Below are 14,988 nucleotides of genomic sequence, written 5' to 3'. Positions count from 1 at the left end.
AGCATAATTTCTCATAAACACACATCAGTATGAAAGGGTCCCATGTCCCATTAGGTCTTATATCCAACATGGTCAAAATGAAAGGCAGGTGTTTTTTTTATGGGTTCATCATTTGAATGAAGGCACAATTACTTTAACAAATTGGCTGGAAAAGTGCAGCGAGTATGACTGGGAGCAACGTTTAAGATTACAGGGTAGAAAAATGAAGTTATTGTGACTGGTGGCAGGAATATACCTCACTGACCCTAAGGGCTCATAAACCTCATTCAAGTAGAACCTCAGACTGTTTGTGATGGTCTATCGGGTGATAATGAGGTTACCTCGGGCCACTGCTCGAGCCAGATGGGGGAAGGGACAAGGTAAGGGGAGACAAGCAGTGCTCCCTTGTGGCAGACGTGTTTCCACCCGAGACTGTGCATCTCGCAGGAGGTCTTACTGGTGATCAAAAGATAGAAGAAGTCGACCTGGGCCGGTGGTTCATCACTTGCAGGAGGGAGGGTGTGAGCGAACAAATGCTGATGCTGTAGATGGTAATATTACACCAATCAACACAGACTGCACTGTAATCTGGCCAGATTGTTGTCTGTAATGCTGCTTTGAACAGTACTTCAGTCATACCATGGCAAGTCACTTTGTAGCTGTCTGCCCTAAGTGAGTGACCACCGGCAGAAGTGTGGTGCTGACAAACCAAGGATCATAATCAGGGAGAATCTGGGACTCAAACCCATGATCAGCAGATCCTGTCACATCTGATGGACATAAGTCAGTACTTTCTCAGATCACTGGGACAGTCATCCACTAGCTCCCATGTGGTCATCCACATTCAAAATACTTTCCATAACCGGCCATTGTGGCCACCTGATCCCCAAGTTGCACATCATAAGGCATGAAAAACTTGTCTTCATGAATAATCCCCCCACCCAGGTGTAACATAGTGATGTATTCTCTGTTAACACAGACAGAGATGGGAAAATGGATACAGACAGTGGGTAATACCAAAACATGGAATGTGTACCGATATGTTATAATCAGTGAGTTAATTCTAAAGCAGCTTTTAGCCATATTTCCCACAATATCACAGCAGGGGACAATGGGATGGGTGTTACACCCTGTACCCATGTAGGGAATCAAATCCAGCTCTTTTCTTTAATAACAAACACTTTAATCACTGGACTTCCCCTCTGCCCTCAAATGGTTGACAGCCAGTGGGTACGCACAGATTGGGTAAGGAGCTGGGCAAGATGAAGGGTCTAGCTGTTGGTCAGGGAAGTGCTTCCTGGATATGAAGACAATGATTTTACTCAGTAGCCCAGAGGGTAGTGCTCTTGCTGATCACAAAGGCCTGGTGTTCGAATCCCACAATGGTACAAACTGTAAAGCCCAATCCCCGGGTCAAGACATCTACACCCAGTAGCTTAGTCTGTCTTACAGACCCCGATACAAATATATATCAAATACAGCCCATGCAAGTCTATAATGTTTGGGGGTGGGGCACGGGTGGCCAATTCGTCTAAGGCGCTGCGATTCGCTGTGCAGAGTTGCATCCCTTGGGCACGCCAGAAACCTATGATTGTGGGTTCGAATCCCGGTTCGCCCCGATTATGTTTCTAGGTTTGTCAGCACCATACCCGTGCTCGTGGGTTTCACGGAAGTGGTAAACGTCTTAGACCTGCATCACTTCAGGCTTTCCTCCAACATTAAGCTGACACGCCGTGATATAACTGGAATAATGTTAAAAGCGGCCTTAAACCCAACTCACTCACTCACTATAATGTTTGGCAAGTCTAGATTACTGCAGTATCTGAAAATGAAGAGAGTCACTGGGCTCCCTTTTATTATATTTTTATTAAGATAACTGAACTGGGTTTTTTTATGTACGATATGTTCATTTCAGAGACTAGATGTTAGTCTACCAGTAGCCCTGCTCCGGCTCAGCTGTTGTGTCAAGCAGCAGATGTAGAGGGTAGGCTACTTGATGGGGCAGGGATACAGAACTAGCAGCACCATCTGTTGTGTAAACAGTTTGTGCAGCTTACACTGAATGACTGATAGATATATTCCCAAACAACTACCTCACAAACATAAGGTTGAAACAGCTATCAACCATCGACAAACTAATAACCATTTACCTTTGAAGAAGAGGGTATAATTTCTAATCAAGTTAACACATTTCTGTGAGTTTCGTGGGAATCTCAGTGATATTTGGGTCCGTTTGTAAGTGGGAAATGACATAAAGTGTTTTTAGCATAATCTTGAATCACAGACATATGCACATGGGTAGATTCAAAACTCATGTTCAAGCATAAACTGCACTTGGCTGAGTATTGTTTTACGCTGCTTTTAGTAATATTCCAGCAATATCCTGCTGGGGACACACAGGCCGAGGATTGACTCAACAGTTAGATCCATGCATGCTATGCAGGTGCTGCTCAACTCTTACATCAGTCCAAACATCGAGCCACATACACCAACCCTTGTTAATCTGGTTATCAAGGTTCTGGATTAACAACACACTGGTGCAGCGTAATGAACATCAAACATACAGAACCGTTCCTAACAAAATCCTCAGGAATACAAGGGTCCAGACTAAGAAGGTTTGCTAAAATGATTTTCAGTGATCCAATCATAATTTGCCTTTACACCTAATGGAGTCTATTTTGTTGGATAAACGAGTCGGGTTACTCTGGTGTTGATGTTTTATATATATATTTAACCACATTGGATTCTTTAACTAGATAGTCCAAAATCTATTTCTGTTTTGACACGCCACACTCTGATGAGTTTCTTCTAAAACCTTCGTCACAAGCCGCTGACCTGGCAGATCCAATGTTTCAAGGTATACCAATGTATCAGGACTCTGTTAAGAGTCAACACTGCAGCACAGCACAGCAAATGTCAAATGTGATTACACCCAGTGATACCTCAACTAAGAGAAACAAGTTCATAATCCATGATCATGCACATCAACAATCTAGTTTAGAATTTCTAATTTATGGCATATTTCTGTGTTTTAGCTCATTTACCGCACCCTGCCACAGGTATGGCCAGGTAGACCCAGTCAAGACGAAGACATTTTGCCTGATGACTTGTCAAGCATCGGGAGGTCGCAAGCGCTAAATTACTTCGAGCATGCGAAATACTAATCTAATGTTGCTTCAGCAATTTGCCTTTTCATCATGGTCCATTGTTCCTATTAAAATCTTGATTAAAGGTGAAAAAGGTAAGGGTATTGCTAGGTACAAGGATTAACTCTTCACTTCCAGGTGTTAATTAATCAATGCTCCAGTTCGGGGGTTAATGAGCTTTACAGGTGTATTGTTTTTACAAGCAATTGTTCCTGGTTATGTTGTTTTTTTGCTGCAAGACTTAATGGGCTGTGTCTGACAAAAGGTTAACTCAGTATGTATAAAAAATATACATTAGCATCGGAGGGTTAATTATCAGAGGGAAAGTTGATCAGGGAGTCATTTCAAGGATTAACATTTTAGAAATGTTGTAGTTAGGGTGATAATGTGTGAGCAGACGGCGAAAGGATAAAAACTCAACTTAACATTTGATTGGGATGAATAATTCTAGTATACACCAGACAGTTGAGTTTTTGACATGCTAGAGATATAGACATATCACACATTCCAGGGATATATCATGGCATTAGATATTCATCTGTGGCAAATGATGGACAAAATCAGGTTATCATAAATTTTCTCTTAATATTTTATAGATTTAGGTATGTGACTTGGATTATCATTATTATCGGGATACATTCTTAAAATACTCTGGTTATTGAAATATGAGAATTGACCTTACAAATATTCCGATTTTAAGATTCGACATTTTTTCAAGTATAACATCAAGGATAAATCCCTAATTTCAGGGGCAAATTTGATTCAGTAACCATGTATCGGAACTGACACTTCTACTCATTCTCCATCAACCATTGGTTTGTCTGGTTGGGAGTCTTATTTGCAGGCTGCCATCTTACAGCCAAAGTAATGCTCGCTTAGTCTCGTATTAACTAAACACCTAATGAGAAGAAAATAACTGAAGGTATTCACTGTCTAGGATTAGGTTGAAGGTTATTTTCAGAACACATAAGCACTAATGGGAAAGCAAAAGAAGTTTTCATTACATGGGTTGGAAATTGGAGCAACTTCATTTACTTGAACAAAGAGAAATGAGTAAGTGAATATGGTTTTAGGCCGCCTTTAGCAATATTCAAGCAGTATGAAGCCGGGGAACTCCAGAAATGAGTGAAATGAAAACAAGTAAGTGTAATGAGTTGTATGAATGAGTGAGTTTGGTTTTATGCCATTTTTAGCAATATTCCTGCCACATTTTGGCAGGGGACTCTAACACAGGGCAATCCAACCCAGGCCAATCAGCATGGCAGACACATGGGTATAATGGTAAACTAGATCCGCCAGTTCACATTGGAAATCAGATCTTATTTGTCAGTGACCAAATAAGCCAGTGATGGATTTGATATGTTTGGACCTGGTTTTACCTTTATTCCACACATATGATGGGACACCAAGAATTAGCTTCATGCACCTCCGCATGTGGCGAATCGAACCAGGGTCTGGAATGTGATGAGCTGGCACTCTAACCACAAGGCTACCCTACCAGCCACCAAATAAACCAACAGCACACATTCCAAAAGTGTTTCTTCCATCAAACACTTAACTCTGATGCTATGATATACATCTCACAAACTTCCACCTTAAAAAAAGCATCAATCACAAGAAAAAGGGATATCATCTCTTTTCCACAACTGTCTCCAGCTAGCCATTACAAACAAGTAGACATAATTTGTAAGATAAGTCCGCAGATACACCAAGCTAAAGCACACACGTTTACAAGCCTATTACAGTGATATATAGTAAACAGGCCTCTTCATTAGGACGAACTGGTACAATGGAGGCCCTCTTCCATTGGATCAACCTCGCTGTACTTGAACAGGAACATCATTGAACAACTGCAAAGTAACAAACACACTGCCCCAAACTAATGTTCCCTCACGTTCCAAGATTAACGACAGGTAAGATCTTTCTTTACATGCTTATCAGACGGCTGATAAAAGGCAACAAAACACCAATAAAATTTGTAAAATGTAAACTTCTGTCTGGTCTTTCTGAGATCTTAAGGCTAAGGGACTGGTTGGACTGTTGGTTAAGTTGGTTTTAACATTTGTCAGGAAGATAGTTTGGGGTCATAAAGAAAGGTGAATGATTGTGCCACATTTCTTCCCAGATACCGAGGTGATATATTGCAGCAATGGGTCATATTTTTAGCTTTAAATACCTTTATACATATGCTGAACAGCTGGGGAAGGAATAACCACCACCACATAGTATTTTGGTTTTATCTCACACTGACAAAATACTTAATTATTGACAATTTATTACCATAATTAACCTCAATTACAGTGATCGCTCGCTATTGCGCTCTTCGATAAAGCGCTACTTCGGTTATTACGCGCGGTAACGCATGGCTCCCAAAATTTATGTACACTTTTAATACTGAGAGTTTTACACAGACATGATTGTATTGTTGTTCGTTGTTTATTTGCACATAACGCTTCTCATTGCATAATCAACGGTTTATCGCTGAATGGAGTTCTAATAATCTGTTTGAAAATATCCGCGGCAAGTCCCGGAAATACGATTGTTCAACTAGTTAACTTTTCACACTATACATCCTTTGATCTTAGAAGCGCATGCATGCAATAAAAGAGAACCACAAGTGAAGTTTATATTCTTAATTAGTGGGCAATCCAATTTAAGGCTAAACTGTCACACAAATGTAGTTGCTGTCACAACACGGCGGTCATTCATTTCGTAATCGCGCTTTCGTAACATCGCCTGTTTTTTCCCCGTAGTTATAACAAGCGATTTCATTGGATTAAAATTTGTTTCTAATGACGCTTTCTTGCCGAAATCTGCTACAAGTTTCGTGATTGGTCAATTTTGAGCACGTGACCTCAGGCAGCCAATCAAGCTTTGATACAAAGCTCGTGTTTGATAAATTTCAGAAGTTAGCGAAAGATTTTTTGTTAAATCGTGTTATTCTGAACGTTTTAAGCAGGAAATCACGATATATATTAAAAATATGGAACTTCGCGAATGTATCGTGCTAGGTTACGAGCTGTGACAAAGATTTTTCATGCATATATTTTTGCATTAAACGTTGTGTCCGAGCCGAGAATTCAAGGCGACGAAAGCCGAGATGTCATTTGACTTACATTACACGCGATCGCACAAAACGATGGAAATAATAACTTAGATGTAAGTTTGATTACTTTTAGATATATTTTTGTTGATTTTATTTATCACTTTGTATAATATATTTAAAGATTTGCTTAAAATAGTCTATATTTTGCTCTTTGACATGTTCGATGCGGACCCGTTGTCGAAATGTGTGTCCGAGAATTTTATTTTCAATAACATCGCGGGAAATAGTGAATAATTTTTTAATTTATTGATAAAAAATGATAAATTAGAATGGAATACGTATTTCAGACATTGTGAAATATGACAGATTTAATAAATGAATGATATTACAGGTAGATCTAGGTCCATAAAAATATATACTATTTTGACGTGACGTGAGATAAACACATAGGCCTATTGATGATTTGAGATTTGCCGAGCGCGCTCCCCCGCCTCGGCTTCGGTTAAACGGCTCATCGTCTATAACGCCCACCAATTATTTGGACCCCATTGGTAGCGCAATAGCGAGCGATCACTGTACATATCTTAGCACATATGAATGAATGTAAATTCCATAGGATGATCTTGTTTTTTGGTATTTGGTAGCACTGTAGATATAGGATGTTATGTCGCTATCATTGCATGGATCATTCAGTGACATCTTAACAGTAAGGAGTCCAGTTTCTCAAACATTACTTTAGATTTGAATTCTGATAAAACATGGCTGAATAAAAACATGACATGATTGTCCATTTAACTGACAAGACAAGTCATCGTGAAGGATTCATCGTGAAGTGTTCATCGTTCATGGGGAAGCTGCTGTTGGGAGGCGTAGGGTTACATCAAACTGACACTGTGCTCAGATCTCTACAACAATGTGTCTTTGTTGCATTGATACAAGGTTACCTGAGACATTTCAACGGAACCGTCAGATGTGCCTGCAGGATTTCATGTGAGCTAACTGGTCCTGATACGATTGGCAAAGGTGCCCAAATAAATTGCAGTCCTAGTTACAAAGATTAATGGGAGGTAGGAATTATACACGCTAAGTTTTAATTGATATTAAATATTTAATATTGCCCTCATTTGAAGCAACTCGTGTGCAACATTGATTATATTTTAATTAACTTCTACCAGCACATCATATTGTGTCCTTGATTATTACAACACAATAAAAATCTTTTAATGGACATTATTAATCCATTGCTGACAATGTTCAGCCGCAGGCTTGGTTTGTCATTACTTTTGTCTTTAGAAATCTGATCACATCCATGTTTTTGGGAACAAGTTCTTTTCACAAAAGCATTTACCATTTTACAGAAATGTTGAAACAAGAGCAATTTGGGACTTTAGGACTATGCAAATATATGAATTGTTCAAAAATATCATAACTAGCCAGAAATAAGCATTATGAATATTTTGTTAAAAACATGTTTCATTCAAAAAGATGTGTCTCAGATAAACAAAATATCTTTCTTCCAGCATCACTGTTAAATAAGGGCCTCACAATAATTTATCCTTAAACTGTGAACACAAAGTGAGTGAGTATGGTTTCACGCTGCTTTTAGAAATATTCCAGCAATATGTAGCAAGGGACACAAGAAATGGGCTTCACACATTGTACCCATGTAGGAAATCGAACTCGAGTCTTTGGCGTCACGAGTGAACACTTTAACCACAAGATTAACTCACAGCCCCTGTATAATACAAAGAAAATTTTATTGAAAAGACATGTGCTATGCCAGGCAAGCTTGCATGAAAACTTGACTCATTCTTTTGAAAATATAATGAAATTGAGCATCAGATAGAAGATGTCATGAAAATACATCTGACTGTGGAGTGCTACAGGGCAACTTGAAAGCACAATCTTTAATCATGAGCGATGACATGTCTAATTACAATCAGAACTCTAAACCAAACACTAATAAATCAGTTCAAAAATGATAATTCATCATATTTTGTATCAGTTTACTCATTATTAATAATTGCTTTAAATGCATCACTGATCACTGATCAGAGATATCTAATAAGTCATCAAAACTTTTTTTGAAAGAAGTCTTATAGTGTTTGGCAAAAATTGAGCTTGAGTGTATCAAATGCTGGTAATAAATACATTGTGAATTTGTAAATCAGAAAGAAAAAAGAAAAACATTTGACAGAAGATAAAAAATGTCAACATAATAAATTGAAACTGACAACATTTACGTTCTCTGACAAGTTAAATGCTTGTCTGTCTTTTTTAAAGGTATATGAACTATCAATAGTTATTTTATCATTCATGTGCATAAATAATTTGTTATTAACTTCAAGAAACACATAGCACATTTCTAGTAATAACTTTTCTTTGATTTAATTTCACTCCTTTACGGACAAATTTAATTTCACTCTTTGGTGGACAGTCGCTTTATGACTGAAATAATGCCGAAGTGACGTTAAATGTTAACTCACTCACTTTGACGGACAGATGATGTGGTCAGTAACACTGGCCAGTACACATAACTCTGCATTTCCTTCAACACTGAGTCTTTCAAACCAACTATTTTGCAATAACTTAATTAATATCCAGTTGCTATGTGTAAACAACCCAATTTATCAAAAATTGTATTTAGTTTGGTCACCTGATTGACTGCTTTCTGAGTACAACGAAACTGAGAAACATAACAATATTTTTCAGTGAAGTTTAATTTTGCAAACAGAATAAATAATTCACCACCATTCCACTGTTTCTTTGTTCTTGGTAATCAGCGAGTGAATGGCAACGGGGTCCCTCCCACCTGAGCAACGAGGGTCCTACAGAATCAATTGGTTAATGTAACGTAACTCAATTCTTTAGACAGCTTTATTACCTGTGTACTGGATCTGTAGGTTAGTCCTGCATGGGAACACACATGGAGCCAGGATGCAAGATGCAGAGTACTAAAGCTCTGTCTTTCACTGATGAATCACTTCGTGACCTGCAAGCCAGAGTCACACTTGTTATGTACAGCCGAGCCAAGACTGTCACGTTGGCGTGAACCAGGTCTTAGTGATAATTACACTAGGCACAGGCACAAGGATAGCATCAGATATAATCTACCATGCAACAGAACTTATGGTTAATTTCATTTCATTAGCGAAATCTTCCACTTGCTTTGTAGTTTATCACTCTGGGTAGATATTTATTTCATTAGATCATTTCAAAGAGGCTGCATCTACATTGATGATTAGAAATCATGAAAATTAAATTGAATTTTTATGAAAACTGTTCATATCATGTTTCATTGGACAATTTATACATAATGTCAATAGCTTTATTGTTCTTACATTCAGTGAAAAATGTATCAATGCTTTAATGATATTTCTACAAAACTGTGTCTCGATGATCTGAATGTGTTATGTTCATTCATCATTCATGAAACTGATGCTTTTACTTCTCTTTAAAAACTGCCATCCTAAACTGAAGAATAGTACCCCATCAAACATAAACCACATGAAATTGATACAACACTTTGGCATGGGAAGTGTTTTAAAAGGTCACAACACATTTACACTGTCCTTGTTTCCATTAAATATATACACTCCATAAAATCCAAAGAATCAAATCAAAGGTTAAAAAACTTGAGATATGTAAAAACTTATTATCAAGTTTTGTTTGTCTTCAGACTGAGACCAGACACATTTCAATAGAGCAAAGAGAAAATCCCGAATTGTGTCCTTTGAAATTTGAAAAATAAATAAATCATTTCCTCTTGCAAATGCACCGGCCACCCGGTTCTTAAGTAAGTCTGAAACAGGACTGCAGACCACCCAGCCCTTGTCTAAACAATCCTTCAATAAATTCATTGTTTCTTCAGCATTCTGTCAGAATGTTTTCAAGTGTTCTATAAAGGGACAGTGTTTATCATTCATGTATTATATAATCTGTTGAGAATCTCTTAAAGGGGGACTCTGCTCCACTTGCTGACAGCAGTTTTACACTACAGGACTAGACTATGGAATCAGTTCTTTTTGAGAAACTGAGATATTGTCCATATGTTATTAGCAACAGTTAACTGATGGATTGATATACATCATTAAGTCAGAGTTAGCAGACAATTGAGTGCCAATAGGCTGCACCCCCAGTAACTGTACTGCAAACTCAGATAATGGATTGGATACATTGTTGTGAATGAAACCTGGCACAAATCTTATTAAATTTATATTTTGATTCAGTTATAGGGCATGATACTAGTTTTGTTGCACCTGGCATCAGAATGTCAGTCTGGTAATACAAACATGCTGAGTGTAATTTGAAACATCAAGATCGGTTTCTTGTCACTTGTGTCATCTCAATTGTTTGATGCTTTGATTGGCAGTTTCAGTAAGTGAGGTGAGGCAGGCACGCGTGTATGTGCGTGTGTGAGTGAGTGTGTGAGTGCGTGTGTGAGTGAGTGTGAGTATGAGAGTGTGTGCGTGTGAGTGAGTGAGTGAGTGAGTGAGTGAGTGAGTGAGTGAGTGTGTGTGTGGTAAGGTGTAATGCAGAATGCAGTTTGCAGGCAGGCAGACGTGTGTGTGTGTGCATGCGTGCGTGCGTGTGAGAGAGAGTATGTGAGTGAGTGAGAGCATGAGTGTGAGTATGAGAGAGAAAGAGAGATGGAGAGAGAGAGAGTGTGTGTGTGTGTGTGTGAGTGAGTGAGTGAGTGAGTGAGTGTTTGTGTGTGCATGTGCTTGTACCTGTTTGTATGCGTGCGTACTAGTCCAGACTTGTCAGTTACAGCCTAAAAAAGAACTTGAAACTCTACATGACAATATAAGTTTCAAAGCTTAAGTTTCAGCTACAATGTTTATCAAATACATAATGCCACAGTTCTCTCATTCTGTAACAAAGCCTTTATGTAAACAGATACACAGTTAAATCAAGAAGGAGAAGACCAACCAGATCAGGTTAACCATCAAAATAGAAAAAGAACAGAAATCATGGAAAGATATTCAAGACATCCAGATGATGAATCCTTTCACAGGAACAGCTGTCACGATACTTGCTGTGCAGCACATACAGGAACAACGGTCACAATACTTGCTGTGCAGCACGTACAGGAACAACTGTCACGATACTTGCTGTGCAGCACATACAGGGACAACTGTCATGATACTTGCTGTGCAGCTCGTACAGGAACAACTGTCACGATACTTGCTGTGCAGCACATACAGGAACAACTGTCACGATACTTGCTGTGCAGCTCGTACAGGAACAACTGTCACGATACTTGCTGTGCAGCACATACAGGGACAACTGTCATGATACTTGCTGTGCAGCTCGTACAGGAACAACTGTCACGATACTTGCTGTGCAGCACATACAGGCACAACTGTCATGATACTTGCTGTGCAGCTCATACAGGAACAACTGTCACGATACTTGCTGTGCAGCACATACAGGAACAACTGTCACGATACTTGCTGTGCAGCACATACAGGAACAACTGTCACGGTACTTGCTGTGCAGCTTGTACAGGAACAACTGTCACGATACTTGCTGTGCAGCACATACAGGGACAACTGTCATGATACTTGCTGTGCAGCACATACAGGAACAACTGTCACGATACTTGCTGTGCAGCACATACAGGAACAACTGTCACGATACTTGCTGTGCAGCTCGTACAGGAACAACTGTCACGATACTTGCTGTGCAGCACATACAGGGACAACTGTCATGATACTTGCTGTGCAGCTCGTACAGGAACAACTGTCACGATACTTGCTGTGCAGCACATACAGGGACAACTGTCATGATACTTGCTGTGCAGCTCGTACAGGAACAACTGTCACGATACTTGCTGTGCAGCACATACAGGAACAACTGTCACGATACTTGCTGTGCAGCACATACAGGAACAACTGTCACGATACTTGCTGTGCAGCTTGTACAGGAACAACTGTCACGATACTTGCTGTGCAGCTTGTACAGGAACAACTGTCACGATACTTGCTGTGCAGCACATACAGGAACAACTGTCACGATACTTGCTGTGCAGCACGTACAGGAATAACTGTCACGATACTTGCTGTGCAGCACGTACAGGAACAACTGTCACGATACTTGCTGGTCAGCACATACAGGCACAACTGTCACGATACTGGCTGTGCAGCAGATACAGATACTGATACATCATGACTGAAGGTGGGATAGACTTAAATAAATAAAAATAGTTCAAGATTATTATTTGTAAAATTGTCTTTTAGCGAGCGAGTATGGTTTACGCCGCTTTTAGCAACATTCCAGCAACATCATGGTGGGGGACACCTGAAATGGGCTTCACATATTGTACCCATATCAGGAATCAAACCTGGGGCTTCGGCGTGACAGGTATTGTCTTGGAACATGTAACAGAAGAGATCCAAAAGAATCTCTCATTGTCTAAACTAAATCTAAACTTGCCAAAACAATTCCAGACTTGTCACTGATTTTTTTTATAGTTTTGTTTCAGGGTCGATAGAGACCATCTACACAAACAGAATTAGAGCATGAAAGACAATAAAAGATTAACACAAAAATAACTGGCAGTCATAATCCCTTACTGCGTGAAACGATATGTAATACCAACAACTGCACGCAATGTACGTAAAAAAACCTTATGTTGTTTACTTCTTATGGTTTAGCAACATCAGAATTGATATTCCACAACTAGGAGTTGGCAATTAACAATATCCACGGCCCCAGCATTTTCAGGTCAGGGAAGCATCAATGAAAAGTCTCCCTCCACTGATATACATGTAGAAGAAATGTGCTGATTCTATCAGTCTCTGGAGTGTGGGTGTGCCTGTTGCCAGTCAAGTGTGTAACTGTGGTTACATAACAAGAAAAACTAGGTCACAAGTTGCAGACATGACCAGTCAAAACCACAGACAGGGAGCTCTACCACTGCAACTCTTACAGTGGTGGAAAAACTGGCATCAGGTGGATGATGAAATGCTGGAGAATTTTTTTCTGCTCATGGTTGGTTGTTTGGTTGGTTTGTTGTTCAACGCCGGACTCAGCAATATTCCAGCTATATGATGGCGGTCTGTATATAATCGAGTCTGGACCAGACGATCCAGTGATTAATATCATGAGCATCGATCCACGCAATTGGGATCGATGACATGCATCAACCAAGTCAGCAAGCCTGACCACCCGATCCAGTTAGTTGCCTTTTACGACAAGCATAGTCGCCTTTTACGCAAGCATGGGTTGCTGAAGACCTATTCCACCCTGGATCTTCACGGGTCTTCTGCTCATGGGATCATGCAGAGAGGACTGTAGTAACTTATTAATGATGTAATCATTTCTACTCATGATAGTTATTATGAATTATATGTGAGTTCAAATAACAAGTAATAATAGCACTAATATACTTACTTATATACATAAACATTTCTCTTCAACATGTTTTTTTAATTGTATTGGAAAACGAAACTTTCTTAGCGTCCTTCAGGTCCGTAAAGCCTATCACTTCATCCTTCTTGGTACCCATTATACAACTACCATATGTCGACAAAGGTCCATCCATATGAACAGTACTTGTCAACACATCTTTCAATTACAACATGAAGATGCACCTCCATCTGGAGCAGTTAGTTTGCCAAAAAGAAATATGCTCATTTAAAAGGTTCATGGAGAGTATGGCACACGCCACAAGAATTCACGTTCAAGAATGCAGGTAAGTGTTCTGACATACCCCATTGATGACATACGACATTACGGGAAGAACTACAAATACCTGAATCCTTCTGGATAGTGTCTGTCATGGTTGTTTTGTAATTCTCACAGCAAAAACACACACGGTGATGTACATCAATACACCCACCTATGACAACCATCTATTTCAGTCACACTGTTGAGGCCGTGACTTCTATGTTAGAAATGAGGTAATACTACGCTCTAGAGTCTGAAAGCTTTTTTCTCATATGCCAAATGCCGATAAGACTTCACAAATTGTCTTCAGGCAATTGCAATTGTTACAAATACCATTTTTATCAAAACAAATTGAAAGTGAAAGGACACACTGATTACTGCAGGATACTAAACAGTTCACTGGAAACATAAAGGTAACAATCAATCTGGAATAAGTTTTTGTCTCCATTGTCATCAAATTTTAATCAATATATTTATGACTATATTTACAAGAACATGTTACTGGAGATAGTACTCTCCTGAAACCTTTCTATATTATTTGAGACATAAGTTTGCTTGTAATTATTCCCAGCATGAGAGATAGTTATCACAGCACTAGTATCATCTTTCTATGTCTGCCCACAAATTATATCGCTGCCTGAAGATTATATCAAAGCCGGATTCAGCAGTTTCCCCGCTTTCAAATATCAGCTCTTTTCACGATGAGAGCAAGGAGCAGACAGTACCTACCGGACAGTCATCTGATTTGATTCCTCATGAAGATAATGTATTACAACCTCCTGAGCATCACTGTAGATGCAATCCCCTTCAGCACTGATAATCACGTCAGGCCTAATAGTGTAGCTTCCACAAAGACCCACGACTGACGAGTGTATCCCCAGTGTTATTCAACAAAAGAAAGGATTTGCTAATTTGTAGGTCAGTTTGACGTGATCAGATACCTCATCTATAAATGATGGTACGGTTTTGTTGCAGTGTGCACAGTGTTCTTGTCCAGGATTCAAGTGGGTGTCCTGCATTGTTCAACAAACCTCGATGATCAGTTTAAACAGGAAAGTCCTCCCACTTGGATGGTGTGTGGACATAAAAGCAGACAAGGCAGTGAAAGAAGCTGGTTCCTAATGTTCAATTACTGGGACAGGC

The 14,988-nt window shown here is 39.4% G+C and overlaps 1 protein-coding gene across 2 annotated transcripts in view; it reads right to left on the bottom strand.

Annotated features, from left to right (window-relative positions):
- Positions 1-14,988, bottom strand: part of LOC124131566 (semaphorin-2A-like) — a 154,836-nt gene that overhangs the window by 105,003 nt on the left and 34,845 nt on the right. Inside the window, exon 1 of one of the 2 annotated variants that reach the window (XM_046494916.2) lies at positions 9,056-9,165. The exons of the other annotated variant lie outside the window; for it this stretch is intronic. The gene's annotated coding sequence lies outside the window, so the exon portion shown is untranslated. Of the gene's footprint in view, positions 1-9,055; positions 9,166-14,988 lie in introns of those variants that run through there. 2 annotated transcript variants of the gene reach the window in all.

This window comes from Haliotis rufescens, unplaced genomic scaffold (genome assembly GCF_023055435.1).
Source record: "Haliotis rufescens isolate VD_foot unplaced genomic scaffold, xgHalRufe1.0.p SCAF_1, whole genome shotgun sequence".
In the NCBI taxonomy this organism is placed as follows: domain Eukaryota; kingdom Metazoa; phylum Mollusca; class Gastropoda; order Lepetellida; family Haliotidae; genus Haliotis; species Haliotis rufescens.
Note: the sequence above shows the minus strand (reverse complement) of the source record. Positions and strands in the feature narration are given on the sequence as shown.